Source organism: Lissotriton vulgaris, chromosome 5 (genome assembly GCF_964263255.1).
Source record: "Lissotriton vulgaris chromosome 5, aLisVul1.2, whole genome shotgun sequence".
In the NCBI taxonomy this organism is placed as follows: domain Eukaryota; kingdom Metazoa; phylum Chordata; class Amphibia; order Caudata; family Salamandridae; genus Lissotriton; species Lissotriton vulgaris.
Genome location: NC_141693.1, coordinates 57,137,490 through 57,158,083, shown reverse-complemented (window position 1 = coordinate 57,158,083; position 20,594 = coordinate 57,137,490).

Below are 20,594 nucleotides of genomic sequence, written 5' to 3'. Positions count from 1 at the left end.
GGGGGCTCGTCTCTCTCGGCAAAGTGCTGCCTCCTGAATGTGTGGGAGGCCACGGATCTGGGCCGCATGGAGCAAATATGAGTCACTTTAGGCCTCATGGTCCCCAAAAGGAACATAGCAAGATTGGGGGAGCAGAATCACCACCACAGCTCAAGGATTGGAGGCGTGATATGGACTGGTGATGGTGGCGGAGAAGGTGATCTATGGGGGTCGCGGTTGCCCCCGTAAGTGGGAAAAGAGTTGGGGGTCACTGGAATGAGGTCCTCTTTAATGGCCATGGGCGGGAATGTACTCACAAATGTATGTAGTAATGTAGACTTATGATAACGTCGAGTTCCAACTTGTGTGAAGCGGGGGATCCTGTCTCTATTATGTATATATACAAAGCCTGATGATATTGATTGGATTTTCCTGTCGTCTTATATTCAATAAAAAGATGTGATAAAAAAAAAGAGTCTACACTCTGTAAGCCTGAACCCTGTCAGGATCCAGGCCTCGTGCTTGAGGGGGGCTACACTCTGTACACCTATACCATGTCATGGTCCAGGTGACGGGTTGCAAGAGTCGCCATTGTAACGCTATACCATCTCAGTAGCCAGGCATCTTATTACATGAGTCTACACTCTGTAAGCCTCTAAAATGTCAGGATCCAGGCATTGTATTACTGGTCTGCACTTTGTACACCTATCCCATGTCAGGAGCCAGGCGAAATATTACAAGAGTCTACAGCCTGTACCATGTCAGGAATCGGCATCGTATTACAGGGGCCTACACTCCGTACGCCTATACCATGTTGTGGTCCAGACGTTGTCGTACAGGAGTCTACAATCTGTAAGCCTGTAACTTGTCATAAACCAGGCATCCTATTACAAGGGTCTATACTTTGTACGCCTTTACCATGTAAGCATCTATGCATCGTAATAGAGGGGTGTACACTCTGTAAGGTTACACCATGACAGGAGCCAGGTGTCATATTACAAGAGTGTACAGCCTGTGCCATGTCAGGAATCGGCATCGTATTACAGGGGCCTACACTCCGTACGCCTATACCATGTTGTGGTCCAGACGTTGTCGTACAGGAGTCTACAATCTGTAAGCCTGTAACTTGCCAGAAACCAGGCATCCTATTACAAGGGTCTATACTGTGTAGCCTTTACCATGTAAGCATCTATGCATCGTATTACAGGGGTGTACACTCTGTAAGGTTACACCATGTCAGGAGCCAGGTGTCATATTACAGGACACTATACTTTGTAAAGATACATCATGTCATCAGCTAGGCATCATATTACAAGAGTCTACGCTCTGTAAGGCTAAACCATATCAGGATCCCTGCGTTGTATCACAAGAGTGCACAGTCTATAATGCCTACAGGCCAACAACAGGCTCGGGTAGGTCCAGGCAGGTCAAGGTGGTACTGGTCAACAGGGCAATTGCAGGGAGGTCTCTAGAAGCTTGTGGTGTCAATGTCTCTCACACAGGAGATCAGTCGACTAACCCTTAGAGTCACTCTGGGTAGCCTGTGACCTAGGCAAGCAGGTCCAACCCTTCCTCTTCAGACAGCAATGCAGTCCTTCTAGCTGCATGGCAGTCCTTCCAGCAGCAGGGCAGTCCTTCCAGCAGCAGGGCAGTCCTTCCAGCAGCAGGGCAGTCCTTCCAGCAGCGGGGCAGTCCTTCCAGCAGCAGGGCAGTCCTTCCCGCAGCACGGCAGTCCTTGCAGCAGCATGGCAGTCCTTGCAGCAGCAGGGCAGTCCTTCCAACAGCAGGGCAGTCCTCCCAGCAGCGGGGCAGTCCTTCCAGCAGCAGGGCAGTCCTTGCAGCCGCAGGGCAGTCCTTCCAGCAGCAGGGCAGTCCTTCCAGCAGCAGGGCCGTCCTTCCAGCAGCAGGGCGGTCCTTCCAGCAGCACGGCGGTCCTTCCAGCAGCAGGGCAGTCCTTCAAGCATCAGGGCAGTCCTTCAAGCATCAGGGCAGTCCTTCCAGCAGCAGGGCAGTCCTTCCAGCAGCAGGGCAGTCCTTCAAGCATCAGGGCAGTCCTTCCAGCAGCGGGGCAGTCCTTCCAGCAGCAGGGCAGTCCTTGCAGCAGCGGGGCAGTCCTTCCAGCAGCAGGGCAGTCCTTCCAGCAGTGGGGCAGTCCTTCCAGCAGCAGAGGGTCCTTCAAGCAGCAGTGCAGTCCTTCCAGCAGCAGGGCAGTCCTTTCAGCTGCAGGGCAGTCCTTCCAGCAGCGGGGCAGTCCTTCCAGCAGCAGGGCAGTCCTTCCAGCAGTGGGGCAGTCCTTCCAGCAGCAGAGGGTCCTTCAAGCAGCAGTGCAGTCCTTCCAGCAGCAGGGCAGTCCTTTCAGCTGCAGGGCAGTCCTTCCAGCAGCGGGGCAGTCCTTCCAGCAGCAGGGCAGTCCTTCCAGCAGTGGGGCAGTCCTTCCAGCAGCAGGGCAGTCCTTCCAGCAGCCGGGCAGTCCTTGCAGCAGCACGGCAGTCCTTGCAGCAGCAGGGCAGTCCTTCCAGCAGCCGGGCAGTCCTTGCAGCAGCAGGGCAGTCCTTCCAGCAGTGGGGCAGTCCTTCCAGCAGCAGGGCAGTCCTTGCAGCAGCGGGGCAGTCCTTCCAGCAGCAGGGCAGTCCTTCCAGCAGTGGGGCAGTCCTTCCAGCAGCAGAGGGTCCTTCAAGCAGCAGCGCAGTCCTTCCAGCAGCAGGGCAGTCCTTGCAGCAGCTGGGCAGTCTTTCCAGCAGCAGGGCAGTCCTTCCAGCAGTGGGGCAGTCCTTCCAGCAGCAGAGGGTCCTTCCAGCAGCGGGGCAGTCCTTTCAGCAGCAGGGCAGTCCTTCCAGCAGCAGGGCAGTCCTTGCAGCAGCAGGGCAGTCCTTCCAGCAGTCGGGCAGTCCTTGCAGCAGCACGGCAGTCCTTGCAGCAGCAGGGCAGTCCTTCCAGCAGCCGGGCAGTCCTTGCAGCAGCAGGGCAGTCCTTCCAGCAGTGGGGCAGTCCTTCCAGCAGTGGGGCAGTCCTTCCAGCAGCAGGGCAGTCCTTGCAGCAGCGGGGCAGTCCTTCCAGCAGTGGGGCAGTCCTTCCAGCAGCAGGGCAGTCCTTGCAGCAGCGGGGCAGTCCTTCCAGCAGCAGGGCAGTCCTTCCAGCAGTGGGGCAGTCCTTCCAGCAGCAGAGGGTCCTTCAAGCAGCAGTGCAGTCCTTCCAGCAGCAGGGCAGTCCTTTCAGCTGCAGGGCAGTCCTTCCAGCAGCGGGGCAGTCCTTCCAGCAGCAGGGCAGTCCTTCCAGCAGTGGGGCAGTCCTTCCAGCAGCAGAGGGTCCTTCAAGCAGCAGTGCAGTCCTTCCAGCAGCAGGGCAGTCCTTTCAGCTGCAGGGCAGTCCTTCCAGCAGCGGGGCAGTCCTTCCAGCAGCAGGGCAGTCCTTCCAGCAGTGGGGCAGTCCTTCCAGCAGCAGAGGGTCCTTCAAGCAGCAGTGCAGTCCTTCCAGCAGCAGGGCAGTCCTTTCAGCAGCAGGGCAGTCCTTCCAGCAGCAGGGCAGTCCTTCCAGCAGCAGGGCAGTCCTTGCAGCAGCAGGGCAGTCCTTCCAGCAGCCGGGCAGTCCTTGCAGCAGCAGGGCAGTCCTCCCAGCAGTGGGGCAGTCCTTCCAGCAGCAGCTCAGTCCTTCCAGCATCGGGGCAGTCCTTCCAGCAGCAGGGCAGTTCTTCCAGCAGCAGGGCAGTCCATCCAGCAGCAGGGCAGTCCTTCCAGCATCGGGGCAGTCCTTCCAGCAGCAGGGCAGTTCTTCCAGCAGCAGGGCAGTCCATCCAGCAGCAGGGCAGTCCTTCCAGCAGCAGGGTAGTCCTTCCAGCAGCAGGGCAGTCCATCCAGCAGCAGGGCAGTCCTTCCCGCAGCAGGGCAGTCCTTCCCGCAGCAGGGCAGTCCTTCCAGCAGCAGGGCAGTCCTTGCAGCAGCAGGGCAGACAATCCCACAGCAGGGCAGTCCTTCCAGCAGCAGGGCAGTCCTTGCAGCAGCAGGGCAGTCCTTGCAGCAGCAGGGCAGTCCTTCCAGCAGCAGGGCAGTCCTTCCCGCAGCAGGGCGGTCCTTCTCGCAGCAGGGCAGTCCTTCCAGCAGTGTAATTAGGGTGGGGTCCAGCTTCTCCCCAGCCATCCTATCAGGAAGGCCCTTCCCCCTTACATCCTTTGCTCAGTGTGTGGAAGGGTGTACACCAACGCCAATATGTTTTTAAGGGAGAATCAGTGGGAGCTGGGAGGCTTTGACTGCAGCATTCATTGCAGCCCACATTTGACCCATTAAAGGTCATCTGATGTATGCATTGTAGGTGTAAATGACCCCAGACTGGGATTGAATAAAGGGATTTGGATGCACATCCTCGTGCACGTGGGGGCTTCCAGGGCACAGTGGGTTCTTATTTAACACATCTCGTTCTACACAGCTGTATACACAAAGAAGAAGTCAAGATGGTAATATTATATATCAATAATAAAATGAATGCCCGTTCCGACCCTATGGATCCCCCATAGGATAATTCCCAGATAGATCCTATGGATGCCACAGACCAGTTCAGCCAAAGATGAAAGAAGAATCCTAAGAAGAAACTGTGCCTCGAGGTTGCAGTGTATAGTGACATGAACTCTCCTCTCTACAGAGATAGTATGCTGCGCTAATCCCATTAAAAGTTCTAGAACAGGGAAGACGGGGTTTACAGTGGCCGGGATTGTGTGTTTATTGATCCAAGGTTCTAGAGCAGCGATGAAGGGGTTTAAAGTTGCAGGGATTGCGTGTTAACCCCACCAAGGTTCTAGAGCAGTGATGATGGTGAATAAAGTTGCAGGGATTATGTGCCTGTCTCCCTCTGTAGTGAGGGTATGTGGGCAGAGAACTGTGGGCAGAGATCTCTGGACAGAGATCTCCTAAATTACTGGAGCTTTTAAGCATTCATCATTGCTGATAACAATATTTCCATTACCCACTGTGTGCAGCGTAACAACCTGAGAAGGATGAAAGGGTGAGTTTGCCTTGCTGGATTTCATAGATATGTCTTACAGGTCAAACAGATGCCAGCAGTGAGCACTTACCTCACTGAGCCATCTTGTAAACTTGAGGATATATTTTTAGAGGGGTTTGTGCTCTAAAGTTCTAGATCAGCGATGATGGAGTTTGCAATAACAGAGGGTGTGTGCTAATCCTTCCAAGGTAGTAGAGGAATGGCTTATATATTCTTGTCCTCATATCCCCATCCAGCTAAGTAAGCTGTGAGCCAAAATGCCTCCAACCGGAGCGTCCAGCGATCGTGCATGCTGAATATTTCTTATAGTTTTGCCCTTTTGTAGGAAGGAGAACTGCCCATTTCTCAGAAAGAGAGAAGTATAATCATAGGATGTTACGATTTACTTTGCAATATCACAAAGGGGCGCCATCTTTTCTCTTCTAAGGCCAACTTGCAGTCCAAGTCCAGTCTACTGACATCTATTACAGATCTTAGACTTTCTTATACCTTTGGCGGGTCTGGAGTGATCCATTTCTTACAGATTTCCTTTCTTGCTAGAAATATCAGAAAAAAATATACAAATTTACCACGTCCCAGTAAAGGCACAAGTCCATTTCAAATAGGATAAGGCAGGGGCTTACCTTAAGTTTTTCAGCCAATAAATTCTTGAAACACCTGAGTTACATTTCCCAGGAAGAATGCCAATAACGGCAATCCACAAACATGCCATTCGTATATTGTCCGCTTCTGTGTCACCGCACTTCTTAGATTTTGATGGTTCCAGCATGGTCTTTCTTAGCTAACTTCGCTGGTGACCAATAAGCTCTCTGGAGAGTCAACAAATGAATCTTTTTAAGTGGTGCTGGTTTTACCAGAGCTTATAACAGATTTAAAGATACTCGTCATAATTGCTCTGTAGCCAGCTCTGGAAGATCCTTTTCCCAGTGCAGGGATGGTCCTCCCATTTTCTCATCTGCTGTAGAAATAAATATCCAATACCACTGGAAAACCTCTTTCTTAGGTTGTTGCTTAGCTCTCACCCACTCGAGAAAATCCTGCACCGAACCGCTCACCTCCGACAACTTTTTTGGAGGACCAACAAAAACATAGCTGCAGGTAATTAAACTTGGAAAGCGCCCCCCCCCCCCCCCACCCCAACATGTCAGATATCTCTTGCTGTGTGATGAGGGCATCACCCTCCCTGAAGTCTCCCCAGGTGGAAAGGTTGCCATGCTGGGGAGGATAACTAAGTTCATCTTTAAGCTACTTGGGGATTCCAGGAGAGCCCTAAATTGAATTGGTGCCGGTTCCGCTTTGTAGTCTATCCCGAGAATTTTCCTAAAGAAGACCCACACCCTCTGTGCCGTTAAGAGTACCTTCAACGTAACTTGTTTAAAACCTTTGGGTCCCCAAACTGAAGCAAAAAATGTATTGAGGCCTAAATGCTTCAACATAACTTCCTACAATTGACTCGTGTAAGAATTATCTAGCTCTCCAGCCAAGAGCCGGGAATTCTTGAACAGGAAAGCAGAACAGTCCCCTCCTGTGCTTCTTTCATGAGATCCTGGCTCCCCGGGATGCGTATATAAAGCTTCTGTCCCTTCCTTGCTTCAGTCTCCTCCAGAGCTTCATTCATGAGATCCCGGCTCCCCAGGATGCTCATATAAAGCTTCTGTCCCTTCCTTGCTTCAGTCTCCTCCGGGGCTTCTTTCATGAGATCCTGGCTCCCCAGGATGCTCATATAAAGCTTCTGTCCCTTCCTTGCTTCAGTCTCCTCCGGGGCTTCATTCATGAGATCCTGGCTCCCTAGGATGCTCATATAAAGCTTCTGTCCTTCCCTTGCTTCAGTCTCCTCCGGGGCTTCTTTCATGAGATCCTGGCTCCCCGGGATGCGTATATAAAGCTTCTGTCCCTCCCTTGCTTCAGTCTCCTCCGGGGCTTCATTCATGAGATCCTGGCTCCCCTGGATGCCCATATAAATCTTCTGACCCTCCCTTGCTTCAATCTCCTCCTGTGCTTCTTTCATGAGATCCTGGCTCCCCAGGATGCTCATATAAAGCTTCTGTCCCTTCCTTGCTTCAGTCTCCTCCGGGGCTTCATTCATGAGATCCCGGCTCCCCTGGACGCTCATATAAATCTTCTGACCCTCCCTTGCTTCAGTCTCCTCCGGGGCTTCATTCATGAGATCCTGGCTCCCCTGGACGCCCATATAAAGCTTCTGTCCCTTCCTTGCTTCAGTCTCCTCCGGGGCTTCATTCATGAGATCCCGGCTCCCCAGGATGCTCATATAAAGCTTCTGACCCTCCCTTGCTTCAGTATCCTCCGGAGCTTCATTCATGAGATCCTGGCTCCCCAGGATGCTCATATAAAGCTTCTGTCCCTTCCTTGCTTCAGTCTCCTCCGGGGCTTCATTCATGAGATCCTGGCTCCCCTGGATGCTCCTATAAAGCTTCTGTCCCTTCCTTGCTTCAGTCTCCTCCGGGGCTTCATTCATGAGATCCCGGCTCCCCTGGATGCTCATATAAAGCTTCTGTCCCTTCCTTGCTTCAGTCTCCTCCGGGGCTTCATTCATGAGATCCTGGCTCCCCTGGATGCTCCTATAAAGCTTCTGTCCCTTCCTTGCTTCAGTCTCCTCCGGGGCTTCATTCATGAGATCCCGGCTCCCCTGGATGCTCATATAAAGCTTCTGTCCCTTCCTTGCTTCAGTCTCCTCCGGGGCTTCATTCATGAGATCCCGGCTCCCCTGGATGCCCATATAAAGCTGCCGACCCTCCCTTGCTTCAGTATCCTCCTTCTTTCATAAGGTCCTGGCTCCTCTGGATGCCCATATAAAGCTGCTGACCCTCCCTTGCTTCAGTCTCCTCCGGGGCTTCTTTCATGAGATCCCGGCTCCCCAGGATGCGTATATAAAGCTTCTGTCCCTTCCTTGCTTCAGTCTCCTCCGGGGCTTCTTTCATGAGATCCTGGCTCCCCTGGATGCCCATATGAAGCTTCTTACCTTCCTTGCTTCAGTCTCCTCCGGGGCTTCATTCATGAGATCCCGGCTCCCCTGGATGCTCATATAAAGCTTCTGTCCTTCCCTTGCTTCAGTCTCCTCCAGGGCTTCATTCATGAGATCCTGGCTCCCCTGGATGCTCATATAAAGCTTCTGTCCCTTCCTTGCTTCAGTCTCCTCCGGGGCTTCATTCATGAGATCCTGGCTCCCCAGGATGCGTATATAAAGCTTCTGTCCCTCCCTTGCTTCAGTCTCCTCCTGTGCTTCATTCATGAGATCCTGGCTCCCCTGGACGCCCATATAAAGCTTCTGTCCCTTCCTTGCTTCAGTCTCCTCCGGGGCTTCATTCATGAGATCCCGGCTCCCCTGGATGCGTATATAAAGCTTCTGTCCCTTCCTTGCTTCAGTCTCCTCCGGGGCTTCATTCATGAGATCCTGGCTCCCCTGGATGCTCCTATAAAGCTTCTGTCCCTTCCTTGCTTCAGTCTCCTCCGGGGCTTCATTCATGAGATCCCGGCTCCCCTGGATGCTCATATAAAGCTTCTGTCCCTTCCTTGCTTCAGTCTCCTCCGGGGCTTCATTCATGAGATCCCGGCTCCCCTGGATGCTCATATAAAGCTTCTGTCCCTTCCTTGCTTCAGTCTCCTCCTGTGCTTCTTTCATGAGATCCTGGCTCCCCTGGATGCTCCTATAAAGCTTCTGTCCCTTCCTTGCTTCAGTCTCCTCCGGGGCTTCATTCATGAGATCCCGGCTCCCCAGGATGCTCATATAAAGCTTCTGTCCTTCCCTTGCTTCAGTCTCCTCCTGTGCTTCATTCATGAGATCCCGGCTCCCCAGGATGCTCATATAAAGCTTCTGTCCTTCCCTTGCTTCAGTCTCCTCCTGTGCTTCTTTCATGAGATCCTGGCTCCCCAGGATGCTCATATAAAGCTTCTGTCCCTCCCTTGCTTCAGTCTCCTCCGGGGCTTCTTTCATGAGATCCCGGCTCCCCAGGATGCTCATATAAAGCTTCTGTCCTTCCCTTGCTTCAGTCTCCTCCTGTGCTTCTTTCATGAGATCCCGGCTCCCCAGGATGCGTATATAAAGCTTCTGTCCCTTCCTTGCTTCAGTCTCCTCCGGGGCTTCATTCATGAGATCCCGGCTCCCCAGGATGCTCATATAAAGCTTCTGTCCCTCCCTTGCTTCAGTCTCCTCCTGTGCTTCTTTCATGAGATCCTGGCTCCCCTGGATGCCCATATAAATCTTCTGACCCTTCCTTGCTTCAGTCTCCTCCTGTGCTTCTTTCATGAGATCCTGGCTCTCCTGGATGCGTATATAAAGCTTCTGTCCCTTCCTTGCTTCAGTCTCCTCCGGGGCTTCATTCATGAGATCCCGGCTCCCCAGGATGCGTATATAAAGCTTCTGTCCCTCCCTTGCTTCAGTCTCCTCCTGTGCTTCTTTCATGAGATCCTGGCTCCCCTGGATGCTCATATAAAGCTTCTGTCCCTCCCTTGCTTCAGTCTCCTCCGGGGCTTCTTTCATGAGATCCCGGCTCCCCAGGATGCTCATATAAAGCTTCTGTCCCTTCCTTGCTTCAGTCTCCTCCTGTGCTTCATTCATGAGATCCCGGCTCCCCAGGATGCTCATATAAAGCTTCTGTCCTTCCCTTGCTTCAGTCTCCTCCTGTGCTTCTTTCATGAGATCCTGGCTCCCCAGGATGCTCATATAAAGCTTCTGTCCCTCCCTTGCTTCAGTCTCCTCCGGGGCTTCTTTCATGAGATCCCGGCTCCCCAGGATGCTCATATAAAGCTTCTGTCCTTCCCTTGCTTCAGTCTCCTCCTGTGCTTCTTTCATGAGATCCCGGCTCCCCAGGATGCGTATATAAAGCTTCTGTCCCTTCCTTGCTTCAGTCTCCTCCGGGGCTTCATTCATGAGATCCCGGCTCCCCAGGATGCTCATATAAAGCTTCTGTCCCTCCCTTGCTTCAGTCTCCTCCTGTGCTTCTTTCATGAGATCCTGGCTCCCCTGGATGCCCATATAAATCTTCTGACCCTTCCTTGCTTCAGTCTCCTCCTGTGCTTCTTTCATGAGATCCTGGCTCCCCTGGATGCCCATATAAATCTTCTGACCCTTCCTTGCTTCAGTCTCCTCCTGTGCTTCTTTCATGAGATCCTGGCTCTCCTGGATGCGTATATAAAGCTTCTGTCCCTTCCTTGCTTCAGTCTCCTCCGGGGCTTCATTCATGAGATCCCGGCTCCCCAGGATGCGTATATAAAGCTTCTGTCCCTCCCTTGCTTCAGTCTCCTCCTGTGCTTCTTTCATGAGATCCTGGCTCCCCTGGATGCTCATATAAAGCTTCTGTCCCTCCCTTGCTTCAGTCTCCTCCGGGGCTTCTTTCATGAGATCCCGGCTCCCCAGGATGCTCATATAAAGCTTCTGTCCCTTCCTTGCTTCAGTCTCCTCCTGTGCTTCATTCATGAGATCCCGGCTCCCCAGGATGCTCATATAAAGCTTCTGTCCTTCCCTTGCTTCAGTCTCCTCCTGTGCTTCTTTCATGAGATCCTGGCTCCCCAGGATGCTCATATAAAGCTTCTGTCCCTCCCTTGCTTCAGTCTCCTCCGGGGCTTCTTTCATGAGATCCCGGCTCCCCAGGATGCTCATATAAAGCTTCTGTCCTTCCCTTGCTTCAGTCTCCTCCTGTGCTTCTTTCATGAGATCCCGGCTCCCCAGGATGCGTATATAAAGCTTCTGTCCCTTCCTTGCTTCAGTCTCCTCCGGGGCTTCATTCATGAGATCCCGGCTCCCCAGGATGCTCATATAAAGCTTCTGTCCCTCCCTTGCTTCAGTCTCCTCCTGTGCTTCTTTCATGAGATCCTGGCTCCCCTGGATGCCCATATAAATCTTCTGACCCTTCCTTGCTTCAGTCTCCTCCTGTGCTTCTTTCATGAGATCCTGGCTCTCCTGGATGCGTATATAAAGCTTCTGTCCCTTCCTTGCTTCAGTCTCCTCCGGGGCTTCATTCATGAGATCCCGGCTCCCCAGGATGCGTATATAAAGCTTCTGTCCCTTCCTTGCTTCAGTCTCCTCCGGGGCTTCATTCATGAGATCCCGGCTCCCCAGGATGCTCATATAAATCTTCTGTCCCTCCCTTGCTTCAGTCTCCTCCTGTGCTTCTTTCATGAGATCCCGGCTCCCCTGGATGCTCATATAAAGCTTCTGTCCCTTCCTTGCTTCAGTCTCCTCCGGGGCTTCTTTCATGAGATCCTGGCTCCCCAGGATGCTCATATAAAGCTGCTGACCCGCCCTTGCTTCAGTCTCCTCCAGAGCTTCTTTCATGAGATCCTGGCTCTCCTGGATGCTCATATAAAGCTTCTGTCCCTTCCTTGCTTCAGTCTCCTCCTGTGCTTCTTTCATGAGATCCTGGCTCCCCTGGATGCCCATATGAAGCTTCTGTCCCTTCCTTGCTTCAGTCTCCTCCAGAGCTTCTTTCATGAGATCCTGGCTCTCCTGGATGCTCATATAAAGCTTCTGTCCCTTCCTTGCTTCAGTCTCCTCCTGTGCTTCTTTCATGAGATCCTGGCTCCCCTGGATGCCCATATGAAGCTTCTGTCCCTTCCTTGCTTCAGTCTCCTCCAGAGCTTCTTTCATGAGATCCCGGCTCTCCTGGATGCTCATATAAAGCTTCTGTCCCTTCCTTGCTTCAGTCTCCTCCTGTGCTTCTTTCATTGGATCCTGGCTCCCCAGGATGCTCCTATAAAGCTTCTGTCCCTCCCTTGCTTCAGTCTCCTCCTGTGCTTCATTCGTGAGATCCCGGCTCCCCTGGATGCCCATATGAAGCTTCCGACCCTCCCTTGCGATTTCTGCAAAAGCGTTTTGGGGAAAGGACGTGGTTTAGTGTTAAACAAGACGATCACCTTAGGAAGAACCAGCATCTTAATGATTTTCACTCTCCATAGATACCGAGGGGCAGATTTTCCCACCTTTAAAGGAGATCATCTCTATAATGGTGCTGCTTGAACATGAAAGATCTTTGAAAAACAAGAGACCAGAGGCCTTTGGCAAAAGAGGAACCGTTAGTTCGATTAAACATAGCGGCCGGGAGAACAGTTATAGGCACAGGGTCAAATTTCAATCACTCTGTAGCAGTCTTATAGAAAGTTCAATATTAGCAGTAAAATGTTTCTGGCGATCCTTCTATGGTGAGGAATATAAGTTTAAATTATTTTTAATGGATAATACAGGTAGGCCTCGACCTTGCATGGGCACAATGCGGCCAGTGGGTAACATGTCCAGATGTCTGGCATGGGGAGCGCCCGATTGCTGTGTTCTGATTGGCTATATGCCCATTATAAAATAATGGGGTAACCCAATAACTGCCAGAATATCTGGGTACAATGAGGTAATGAACAAGTGGTCTGTGACTGCTTTAGAGAAGAGTAATTTATAGCTTATCATGTGTGTGTTGCTTACCCCAAACACTGGTAAGACATACCAACAATGAACACAACAACATACCCTGCTATCTAAGATAGCATTTTTCAAAACGTACAGTCAATGTAAAACACAAAAGCGCCAAAGAATTGTTTAAGTCCAGTATATTTAATTTCATATACTTGAAACAGATCAAAAGGTAATTTAGACAAAAGGAAGGTACAAAGGTTGCTCAAGGGACGGGAGAAGAATGGGTGTGCTAGTGATGGGTAGGACAAGTTGAATAGTCACTAATATTCAGAGTTTATACATTTTTAATGCTTAGGCAATGGACTGGTAAAGAGACCAGTACAGAAAGGCCTGTCCCAAACACATTATTTATAACATTTTTTACAGGTTTTTTTGCAAATGCATAAATGCAACATCAAGCGAAGGGGATGGGATGAGATACAGGCCGTTGATGGGTCGGGTGCGTCGGTGTTTCGACTCCGCTTGTGTATAGAGGGTGACTTATACCTCCGCTGAGAGTCTTCTTCAGGACAAAAGGGGGGCATGGGGCAACCTAGGGGTGAAAGATCAACTGTTGGTTAATTGGCGCCTTTTACCCAATCCGCGAGAGAATTGAGTGACGGTGTGGTACTGACCTAATCCTGGTGCCACACAGGCATCTCAGGTAAACCACTGGAGGTTGAGTAGCTAATGGCTCTGTCAGGGTTTTTTTGTGGAAAACCAATACTTTTTATTTTATTTTTATTTTATTGAACTTGTATTGCGCACAGCTACCCGCAATGGGTTTCCCGGCGCCAGGGACAGACTGGAGAAGAAAAAGCAATTGCTGAGAGAAAAAGGAAAAACAAAACAGAAGAACTTAGAACAAAAAAGTCTTCATTTTTTTTCGGAAGGCCAGAAGACTGGTTTCTGTTTTTAGTGCCAACGGGAGAGCATTCCACATCTTGGGTCCTAGATATGCGAATGAGCGGCCTCCCATTTTTGCCAGTCGGATTCTAGGAATCACGAGATTGCCATTATTGGATGACCTAAGGGGGCGGCCAGGCAAATGTGGCTGAGCAAGATTGTGCAGGTAGATGGGAGCAGAACCCTGACGAATCTTAAATAGGAAACACAAAGTTTTGAAGACCACACGGTCAGAAATTTTTAACCAAGGAAGGTCACGCAGAGCTTGCATTGCGGACGTTCTCCGTGGAACACTGCGCAGCAGACGAGCTGCTGAGTTCTGTACAACCTGGAGTTTGTTGATGGTGGCTTTATCTGCTCCTAGGTAAAGCACATTGCCATAGTCGATGCGGGACATCACAAGGGCCTGTACGACAGTTCTTCGAGTAGACTCAGGCAACATCCATATGATCTTCTGCAACCAACGTAGAGTATTAAAACAGATTGCAGCAACCTTAGTTGCTTGTTGCCTCATCGAGAGTTTGTCGTCAATCAGGACACCGAGGTTACGGGCAACAGGCACGGGGGTAGGCAGTGGACCCATATCACTGGGCCAGTGTCTAGAGCCCCACAGATCTTTGTTTGCCTAGTACGATCACCTCGGTCTTATCTCCGTTGAGCTTCAATAGATGCGTTTGCATCCAAGCTGCAACACGAGAAAGGCCAATTTTAAGGGCAGAAGTGTCCTGAGCCCTGCTACTAACCTTAGTATGCATACAATTCTGCAATGTGGCGCAAGGTATGAGGTGACTCTGATTCTGCCCTCACCCATTAGTAGTGAGCTGAAATCCACTCATGGGAGCCCACCTTGTGAACTCCTCACCGGTATTTAAAACCGTCAATTAATTAGAACATGGTCATCAGACATTTGAATTAATCTCTCAAGACCTGCAAGTTAAGGAGATGGAACGAAGTTAAATAAGGGTTAAAAGCTGCCAAAGTAAAGCTTGTCGTTTTGGCAGTGGTTTCAGAAATTTACCTTAAATGAAAAGCTAGGCGTCGCACGCCTCGTAGAATCCCTTCTGCCAAGTTCAGAAGCAGGAACAAACTGGCAGAGGCTTCCGTTTATATGCAGAAAGCAGTGTGAGCCGGGGAAACGTGCACGTCGCACTTTCAGCCCTCGTGCGGCATTCAAGGAGCTCGGAGCTCGTAATCCACAGAGCCCATGAGGTCAAGTCCAAAGGCCCACCAGGGTGGATGCCAGAGAGTGCAATACTGTAATATCCTTAAAGCCATACCGGCAATTTTATAAGGCGCAATTTAATACAGTGATAACTCTTAAATGAGAAGGTATCAACAAGAAGCTAGGTTCCAATCTCAATTGGAGAATAACATGTGCATCCAAGCAGGCCTAATCGGAGATATGTGTAGGAGTTACATAACACGTATGTGCACTAACTCCCTACGGTGCAGTGAGAGCCATAGGGTGCCATTATATGCAGTGTACTAATACATAATGGGAGTACGCAGTGTGGGAGAAAACTAATGTGGTATTCGCAATCGTGGTAATTATTCATGTGAGGATACCGATTTGCGTAGGGAGCTGTACATATAACATAGGAGAAGCTTAAGGGGAGATTGGAACCTAGTCGGGTCTGGTGGCTCAGTGGACTAATGCGTCTACTGCAGGGGCCTGTGTTCGACCTCATGGTCACAGGTTCAAATCCCGGCGGGTCCACTCAGCCTTTCATCCATTTTGGGTCGATAAAATGAGTACCATTGAGTTGGGTAACAACAAACATCTGTTATTTCAGCGCCAAGAGGCCCGTAGTGGTGAACGTGCGCTTTACAAATACTCATGTTATGTTATGTTATGTTATGTTTATATGCAAGAGAAGAAAACATAGTAGTTCAACAAACCATGGGGATACATATTTATGCATGTATAAAGGTCACATGTGAAGGTACGGAGCGACAACAATTAGGTGTATATACATGATGCCATGGATGGGAGGTGCATACATATATTACAATTCATATTCACAAGCGGTGTATATACATGGAGTGCATACATATTACTAATCATATTTACAAGCGGTGGATATACATAGAGTGATAAGGAATCTAATGTATTCTGCCTATTTACAAACTATAAAGTCGGTGCTGGGTAGCAATATAGCCTTCCTATATACATCCTACTAGCTATATATGCTGTGTCAGAATGTGCAGGTCTAAGGACCAAGGTTCTGGATGGGGGTGTTTAGCCAATACTCAAAGTTGCCGCCTGTCTGGCTATCTCCTTGTATTCGTTCAACCCCCTAAGTGCTGTCTCAAATGTGTGAATCCATTTACACTCACAATAGTTCAGGGTGTTGGAGAAATTCCCACCCCTTGGGTTCCTTTGGACTTTTTCGATCACCCACCCTTTTAGGCTCTCGGCCGAGTGCCCGAAGGTGATAAAGTGTTCTACTTGTGGGGCACCTTGTACCCCACACCGTATTCTACTACAGTGTTGTAAGACACGGGTTTTGACTTTCTGCGTTGTTTGCCCGATATACAAAAAGCTACGGGGCATGAGATGGCATACATGACCCCTGAGGAGTTACAATTGGTGTGATCCCTCTTTGTGTACGTGTAGACATTGTGTTTGAAATTCTTGATCTCCTTGGTCATTGGGCAGGCTTTGCAGCCCCCACACTTAAAACGGCCCTTGATGGGGGTGATGTTCCATAGTGGTAACTGGACACTGTTGGGTTTGGGTGTTTGTTAACATTGCTCTTGGTGTACACAAGTTAATCGATCCTGTGTCTGAGAATTATTGTTTTAAGGTTCCAAAAGATACTCCCTGTGGCTAAACCAGGCACTCTTACGTGCCTTCTTTAGGAGCCTGATGGGATAGCCATGATCATTCGTATTCGTATTCAAAAACTTTATTCGATACATAAAATGAATCATAAAAGTATTGAACATACAATCATATCGCATTTCAAATAAGAATACATTTATACTAATCATTTAAAACTAATTTGTAAACACAGTTTGTTTTAAAAGAGACATAATAATAACAGTGACCGAGATTCAAAAGGATTACAGTTTAAAATTTTACAAATATTCTTTACCTGTGAAGCTACCCATAATTCTTTCTAATCTTTAGGGAGATTCTGATAAAATTTAACATTGCACAACAGATTTCCACAGAAGATAAGGATAACAAATATTCATAACCTTCCTTGTAAGTACAAGGTTGCCTACCCTTCAGAATAGATTTAATAAACCGGAGTCTTGGCTCTTTATACAGGGAGCAGAAGAGAACCAAATGTAAGGTACTCTGCCTGTCCTTGTTACTACAAGGACAAGGGGACAGTCTCTCAACCCAGCCCCCTTGTTTAGGGAAAGCAAGTAAAAAGTGGAGGGTCTCCAGCCTAAACCGTGTTAAAAGAAATCGCCATTGCGCATTAAGAGTAAATGTTAGATAAAACTGCGGGTGTGGTTTACAAGCATAAATAGTTCCAGTGCCAATTTTATCCATGAGAGGCTGATTCGCTGCCTTCACAAACTTTGTCTTTATCTCCTTTTTATAGTTCCCCTTGATTTTCTCGGGGCTGTGGAAATAAAAACCAAGTTCGATTTTGTTCAGCATATTGCAAACATAAGATAACCATGGGATCTGTTTGGAATTTTCTAAGGCCATGCAATCAGTGATAATTTCTTTTGTTAATTGCAAGTCTTCTGATTGCCAGATTTTACCCCATAACAGTAAAGGGGACATACTGATTATATCGGATACGCTGACCATACCAATTTCATCATGACAGAAGGTGTTTGAGGTGCTTTTAGGAACTGCCAAGACCCTTTTTATGAAGTTATTTTCCACCACCTGTATTGCGGCAGGCATTTCAGTCCCCCACACCCCTGCCCCATAGGTGGCAACAGATAGGCACTTTGAGGTATAAAGAGTTCTGAGATGCATAATGTGTTTTTGCCCCAATTTACTACAGAAGCGGAAGATACCCTCTATCGCCCTTGTCATGTTCTGGGCTCGGACCTTCATTACCGGTGTCCAACTTAGTTTACTATCAAACAGGTTACCAAGATAATTGAAATTATCAACTTTCCCAATTATGCGGCTGTTTACCTCGAACTTCCTAATAGACGGCCCCTTTGGGCCACAGGACATTACAAAGGATTTCTCGAAGTTTACCTTTAGATCTAAGTCAAGCATGAATTTGTTAAAAGCATTTAAACACATTTGCATGCTGTTGCCTGTTAATGTCATTAGGACAGTATCGTCCGCATATGAAAGCATTGGAATGCTTTTACCATTAATTTTTGGGAAATCACAGCCCTGGTTTAATAGGTATTGTTCTAATCCATTTGTGTAAACCAAGAAGAGGAAAGGCGCCAAGATACATCCTTGACGTACTCCTTCCGTGGAAGGTATTGGTTTCGTTAATTCCCCTCCGCGACCAAATCTGATGGACACATTTGTAGCTTCATGTAACCTACGGAGCAAGGTCACCAGAGGTTCCTCAAAGCCCATATCAGTCATCATCTTCCACAGCTTACTCCTGCAGACTGTGTCGAAAGCACTTGTCAAGTCCATGAAGGCCAAGTGAATAGCAGATTTTTTGGCCTTCATATACTTGCCCAGGATCAGTGCCAAATTGAGACACTGCTCATTTGTCCCCTTTCCGTGCCTGAACCCATATTGGGAATCAACTAACAAACCAACAGAATCTGCCCAACTTTCCAATCTCACCAGGATAACTCTGCCGAGGATTTTACAGGCAGCGTCTATTAAAGAAATTGGACGGTAACAGCGAGGATCAGATCTATTACCCTTCTTAAAGATTGGCACTACGGTTGCCTCTTTCCATGTGCCAGGGATGCGGCCAACCACCACAGCTTTAAAAACATTTAATAAGATGGGTGCCCACAGACTGGTATTAGATTTAAAAAGGTCGAGGGGGACAGCATCAGGACCTGACGCTTTTAAAGATGCTCCTTTCCCTAGGGCTTCCTCAATCTCAGTCAATGTAATTGAAGAGCTGAGGGTCAAAGCCGAGGGAGATGGTAGCACCACGCCCCCTGTCTCCTCAACACTCGAAATAATTGGATATGATTTGGGATTAAAAATCTTGCTATAGTGTTGAACCCATTGTTCGGCAGTGACCTGCATAGCTATAGCTTCATTGTTATTACTCTTAAAAAGGGGGCGATTTATAACCTCCCAGAATAGCCTGCTATCTTTCAGTTCTGCTGCCTTTTCAAGGTCATCCCAGGCCATATCTTTCAGGTCTTGCTTTCTTTTTGTAATGGCGTCTCTATAAGCTTTCCTACTGATCTTTACAAGCTCTTTATTTCTTGGCTTTTGAGACAAAGCTAATTTTAGTGACCTATGTGTGGCAGAGCACACAGAATCAAACCATCTAAAGGCCCTTTGGCCACCTTTCCCTTTAGGCTTGTTTAGGCACTGTCCTATATGGCAACACAACTTCTCAAAACTTCCTATGACCTTATGAGAATCAGATCCTGCTAGACATGTATCTATTTCGGTTTTACAGTTTGCAGTAATGTCATCTTCCAACTGGGACACATTTATCTTCCCCCATTTCAGAGTAACACCCTGATTTTTGTTGTACTGAATAGGTTGTTCACAGGACCTTAGTGATTCATGTGTCGGAACCCAGATTGATAGAATTAAAGGATTATGATCACTGGCGGGATTTGCTACCACCTCCAACTTATCTACATGCTTTAGAAAGGTGCTTGATACCAAAACAAAATCAATTGTACTCATTTCACCCCTCAAGCCCTGAAAGGTCGGTAAATGCAGGGTATCTGGGGGGGACCAGGGGTCTACTACACACAGATCATTAGTTATGATGATATTATTCAGGGCGTCCCCCTGCGGTGTGTGCCTAAAATGGTTTTGAGGCTGAGCATTCAAATCCTCTAGGCCACATACATTTGATCCTGCATGAATGCAAAGTGTACAATTAAAATCACCAACCCAAATAAGCGGAGAAGAAGGGTGCCTACCACAGACTTTACCCAAAGCATACTCCAAATCTTGAATTATTGAGGTATCATGCCCATTAAAGATGTTATAGTACCAATTAATTAATAACACAGATTCAGGGAAAAGGTATTCCAACAACAACACTTGATACCAGTTTGTTTTTACCAGTGACGAGATTTTGGGATCCTGTAGTTTTATAGACAATGCAGTCAATATTCCACCTTTGGCCCTTCCCGATGTAGATGGAACAGCCGGGACAGCAAGTGATTGAAAGCCCTCGATGTCACAGGTGGTCCTAGACCATGTCTCTTGTAGACACAGGATTTCATGAGATTTCACAAAATCTAACCAAATCTCATCCTCTAGCTTATTTGTTATTCCGAAGATGTTCCAGGATAATAATGAAGAGGAAGGTGAAGACCCTTGCGTTTCATCACTATTTCCCGAATCATCTCCTACAACAGTGGTATTTGGGTTAAGCAATGATAACCTATTCTGTTCATGTCCCTTGTCTATGTTGGCCATTGGCACGGCAACAGTCCCCTTCTGTGAGTGTCCAACAGTCGCATTTTCACCTTCAAAAGTATCCCGCACTAAAATACCATCGTAAATGCATATCCCTTGGTCTTCTTTTATTCCCCCAGTTATTGATGTTTCTATGACCTTAACCCTGGATGGCAGTCAATCTACCTCATCTAGGTTCATCAAAGGGTCAAAGCGGTTCCTCAATGGGATGTTGTTATTATAGTTATTATTGTTATTTGGGAACCAGCCAGGATATTCTGCGCCCATGAACCTTGGTCTTCGCGGGTTATAAGGGACTTGTATGAAATTTCCCATACTTGGTGGCCCCATGAGATTAGCTGTCTCGTGCCAAGGAGTATAAAGATGATGCGGGCCATAATTCATATTTGGATTATGTGCCCAACCCGTTTGGTGTCTACCATTTATGCCATATCCTTGGCGGGAGGAATTTTGATCAGGGAAAGACTGATGGAGATTGGGATAGAAATATTCAAGACCAATGCACTGAATGTCCCCCATCCGCCCAAACCTAGCCTTGCTGCAAATAATATCCTTGACCCAGTTATCTCTAAAGTTTATCAATATGCAGTCGCCCTCCAGGTCTTTTTTACTTGGTCCAACCCAGGGAACCCTCCGAACACTTAGGATTTTTGTAGTAGTATCCTCAGTTAATGGCCTGTTTGTATTTAGCCAAAATTTTGTTTTATTTAGGAGGTCCTCGTTTTTCTCGTATTTATTCTCTGGGATTAATGGTACACCTGTCAGGATAGCCATGTATGGAGCGGACTCCGGGGG